Below are 5,000 nucleotides of genomic sequence, written 5' to 3'. Positions count from 1 at the left end.
TTGGACTGATAAGGATGTGTCAAAAAGAATTAAGGAGGAAACATCTGCTAATCATTTTGGCAGTGGTTTAATTTTGAGTACATATCCTGTGAGTGAGACGATGGTGTTTGAGTATGGTCAAGCTGTTGGGTTAAAGGTGAACCACGTTGATACTGCACAACCAAGTGTAAATGAAGAATCCTTCAGAGATCAAACAGTGCAAGACGATGATAAAATTGAGTTTCAGTTGCCTTCAAATGCAATGCGTAATTCTGATATACGCCGATTAGCCGGAGATGTAAGTATAATCTTACTTATTTATGTTGCCTTCAACATTATATTTTTTAATAATAACAAATATTTTTTTTGAAGACAGTAGCATTTTTCAATGTATAGTAACTTGGCATTAGTTCATAGTAACATTTAATCAGTCCCTGAACATAATCAGTCCGTGAACTGTATAATCAGTTCATCCCTAATTTAATAATAACAAGTATAATCAGTCCCTGAACTGTATAACAAACATTTTTCAAAGTTTCAAAATAGAACACAATAGCTATACATTGTCATAGTAACTTTTAATCACAACATAGTATCTTTTTCTAAGAACATAGTAGCATTCACCTTGGCAACAAATATTTTTCAAAATTTCAAAACAGAACACAGTAGCTATACACAGTCATAGTAACTTTTAATGATAAAATAGTATCTTTTTCTAAGAACATAGTAGCATTCACTTTTGGAAAATAATCATAACATAGTATTTTTTTTATAATGTTATAGTTACTTTAATTTGAACAACATTTAACTTTATCTTTACTTATTTTTGTAGGAAATATGTGAGTTGTTGATGCTCATGAGGAGGGACACTCAAGTTGTCTCTGAGTTTTACATGGAGAAAATTAAGTTGTTCTTAGAACAAAAACGTTCATTTTCTTCTCCTCCTGTCCCTTTTGCTAATGTTCCTTCTACCTCATCCACACCTTTTTCTGAAACCCAAAGTTTTTTCATGAATCCTACCGTGCTGAATACAATCGATGAGATAGTTGACACGGTTAAATGGGTTACCTCTATTTCAAGTATGGTGAATGAGGTTTTTGTTGCTGATGAGGGTAATGTAGATGTTTTGCATCAGGTAATTGAAGATGATGTAGTGGATGAGGTTGAATTGGATCAAGTTGTTGATGATGTGGCAAATAATGTCACTGTTTTTGAAAGCCATGGTTATGAGAATGTATTGATACATGGCAGGGCAAAGTGTTCCATTCCTTTTAGAGGTTTGAATGATAAATTTACGTTTGTTTCACATCTGATGAAATCAAACAAAAAATATATGAGAACACTTGGTTCGTTACTTCAAGAAACAGTCGACTATTGTTTTGTTTTTGACAAATGTTTCGACAATAGGTGAGTCTTTTTTTTGTTTTTCTTTTTTTGTGATTTTTGTTTTTTATTATACTTATTTTATTCCTTTTATTTGACAGTGAATTGCTTGTGAATTTTGAGGACAATTTGAGAATTCAAAGGGAAGAGTTTTATACTCTAGGGGATCCCTCAAAGTGTACTCATGTTTCTGTTGTGGATTGTTGGTGTTTATTACTCAATGAAAATGAAAAGAACAAACAATCTTCCAAAAAGTTCTTTTTTAATGCTAGTTCTAGTGTACGTTTTTTGTCATTTTTATTCTAAATAACTTTTCTTTTATTTTGAACTATTTTTAGTTATTTCATTGTTTATTTTTACAGCTTGCTTTGTTGGATTTTAATAATAGTGGTGGTTCTCAACAAATTGATTTAATTTATGATTCTTGGGTCAAATGGGTGGATTTCAACCAAGTTGATTTGTCTAAGTTTGATCTGGTAAGATATTTTTTTAATGATTGATTTACTTATATAGTCACTATTTTAGTTATTATAGCTACTAATAGTTAGTTAGTACTTGTGCAGTCACTTTTTTTTAGATATATTTATTGATTCAGTGATATATAATATACAGATTGTGGTTCCAATACTGAAGGGCAGTCAGTACTTCTTACTTCTTTTGAATATGAAGTTAAGAATAGTGCAATGGATTGACAATGTGAACCATACTGCTATTTTAGAAGAAGAAATTAGAAAGCTAGGTGACACTATGGTATGTGTAGCATTTTATTATCCTGAAAAACCTTTTGCCTATGTTGCTAAGATTATGAAATATTTATTAATAAATATTTAAATGAAACTTTTGTAGAAAGATTTGCTGTCAACAATTTTTGATGATAAGATGCAAGCTACTGATGTTATTCCATTATGGAAAATGGAACGAGTTCCCACTGATTGGAAAACGACTGCTAGGACTAACATTGAAAGTGACGTATTCATGATGATGAGCATGCTGTTTTTTGAGGGAACAGTTGATTTCCAGTGTCCAATATTGAATGCAGTTACGATTTTTCTTCTTAATATTATCTTTAAATGAATTTTTTTGAATGACATTCTAATTAAAAGATTCAAACTAAATGTATTTTCTTTTTATGTAGGCTCCATTGAGACATGTTGCAAGAGTTAAGATTGCTGGATCTTTATTGTTATCTGATTTGAACAAACAAAGATCTAAAGTTTTAGAAGAGGTGTCCAATTTTAAGGATAAAAGACGCTCCATTGCCAAACAAGTTTCTATCAGAAGATTAAAGATTCGTTAATGTGAAGTACAAGATGAAGTTGTGAATTTTTTAGTTGTATAAACATTTGATGGAACATAGTAGATAATCTAATTACTGTAGTTACTAGCTAATCTAATTACTAGATAATCTAATGTGAAGTTTTTTATGACTGACAATCTTTTTCTATTTTCCAAATTAAAAAAAGAAGGCAGTAGCTATACATTGTCATAGTTACTTTTTGTTGACAATCTGATTGACAATCTGTTGCCTTTTTTGTTGTTTTTTTTGAATGTTGTTTAACAATTTTGAATATATGCTCCATCGTCCATCTCGAAGAACCTGAATCAAAGAGTTTTGCATTACTAATGGATCCTCAATCCAATTTGAAAAGATATTAATTACTTACTTTTTTTTTTTTGAATATATGGCTAACTTCAGTACTTTGCTTTCCTATTAATTCAATCAAAGATATTAATTACTTCTATTAGATGCGATTAAGTTGAAAAAGATAAAGAAGAAGTTCTTATGCAGTTATTAATGAACCTTTTTTTCTTCTAACTTGTTTGGGCACATGAATTGGAGTGTCGGGTTAGCATCAAGCAAACTAATCACCGGCCTAATCTGTTGGTAAATGAGGATGGTTTCAGGCCGATAAAGTCGAAGTGGGTGAGAAAAAATAAAGGTTTATCAATTGACCAGAAAACCGCCATGTTTAATGGGCAAATTTAGCAGCATGTAGGAATCCTAAAATTGCAGTAACAGCTGATGTTCCTGAACCTTGTGCATCCACTAGTAAGGAGGATGCTATGAATCCAGTAGAACATCCGTGTGCTCCAATTGGGGAGATTTCACAATACCAGTGTAATCCTCTAATGACTAGTAATGGCTTTGAGGCACTACTAACTATAGATGATTTTGATGAGCACAGAACAGTGTCGAAGGAAAATAGTAGTAATGAGGCAAGTAAGGTGCATAACAAAGGAGGGGGGAATGGAGTGGATGTGCATAACCAGTCAAATGTACAGAAGACAGTAGCTATACATTGTCATAGTAACTTTTAATAACAACATAGTATCTTTTCCTAAGAACATAGTAGCATTCATTTTTGCAACAAAAGATTTTTCAAAATTACAAAACAAAAGACAGTAGCTATCCATAGTCATCTTAATATAATCTCTTCATCTATCTGTTCTTCAGCATCAATTTTCCTGCATAACAAAAATTTTGCACTTTCATTTACATAATCAAATTATTAAATAAGGATACAATAAAATATAAGCAAATTATATATTTTATACCTTAAGTGGGGTATCTTTTGTTGATGGGCAATTTCGACTATCATGATAATCAAATTTACCACAAGTTTTGCACTTTCTTTTGGGCTTCTTGCTTTGCTCAATAGTTTGTTCCTTTTCCCCAATTATTCTTTGCCTTTTTCCTTTGTTCTTTGATTGGATTGGGTTTTGTATTTCCATTGTCGAAGATGAACTTGTGCCTACTAATAATTCGATTTATTGCTCTTTAGTAATGTCCACCCTCACATCATCACTTTCCTCCAATTTTCTACTAATATCTTTTAGGTTTTGTAAAAGTGATTGTAAATCACTCTCACTCCGTTGAGCTAAACCTACACAATTGAATATTTCACACCAAACTTCCCCCAACAACTTCCCCACGTTGTTACACTTTTTGCTCTCTTCAATCAGATTCCCATGCAAATCAAAAATAGGCTTCTTTAATGCTAGCTTCGTCCAACGATCTAAAACATATTGTTGTGGTATTTGTGTTATTTGTCCTGCACTCATAACACAAATCGCATGGGAACATAATATTCCTATCCGTTTAAATAACTTGCAATCACAATCTACCTTCAACTCGTCAATCGAACTTCCCAGTATAAATTTCACCTTGTACATCTTACTTACCGTTGAGTCCAAAACAGTTATACTTTCCACACTTTCAATCTTTTCAATACTTTGAATATAAGTTTTGAAACAAGACTTATAAACTTCATTTTGAAAAAGAAAAAATATTTTTCTAGTATAGACTTCACCGGCATGTTTTTCAATCGGCAATGGTGTTTTATATTGTGGGTTTGTGTGAAGTGATTCAGCATTGAGCTTATCTTGTTTGTACCTCTGTGCATCCATTGCACTTTCATAACTCATATAAAATTCAACAAGTGTCATGTGCGGGTTTGAAAAATGGTTGAAGAAACTATTAACACTTTCCGATCGGGATGTAGTTCTCAAAATCCCCCCCAATGGGATATCCCTAAAATATGCGGGTATCCATTGATCTCGTATACTAAATATACTAGTAAACCATTTATCTGTTTGAAGATTGTATTTGGTCATAATTCCCTCCCATTTTTCCTCAA

Source organism: Amaranthus tricolor, chromosome 10 (genome assembly GCF_026212465.1).
Source record: "Amaranthus tricolor cultivar Red isolate AtriRed21 chromosome 10, ASM2621246v1, whole genome shotgun sequence".
Classification (NCBI taxonomy): domain Eukaryota; kingdom Viridiplantae; phylum Streptophyta; class Magnoliopsida; order Caryophyllales; family Amaranthaceae; genus Amaranthus; species Amaranthus tricolor.
Note: the sequence above shows the minus strand (reverse complement) of the source record.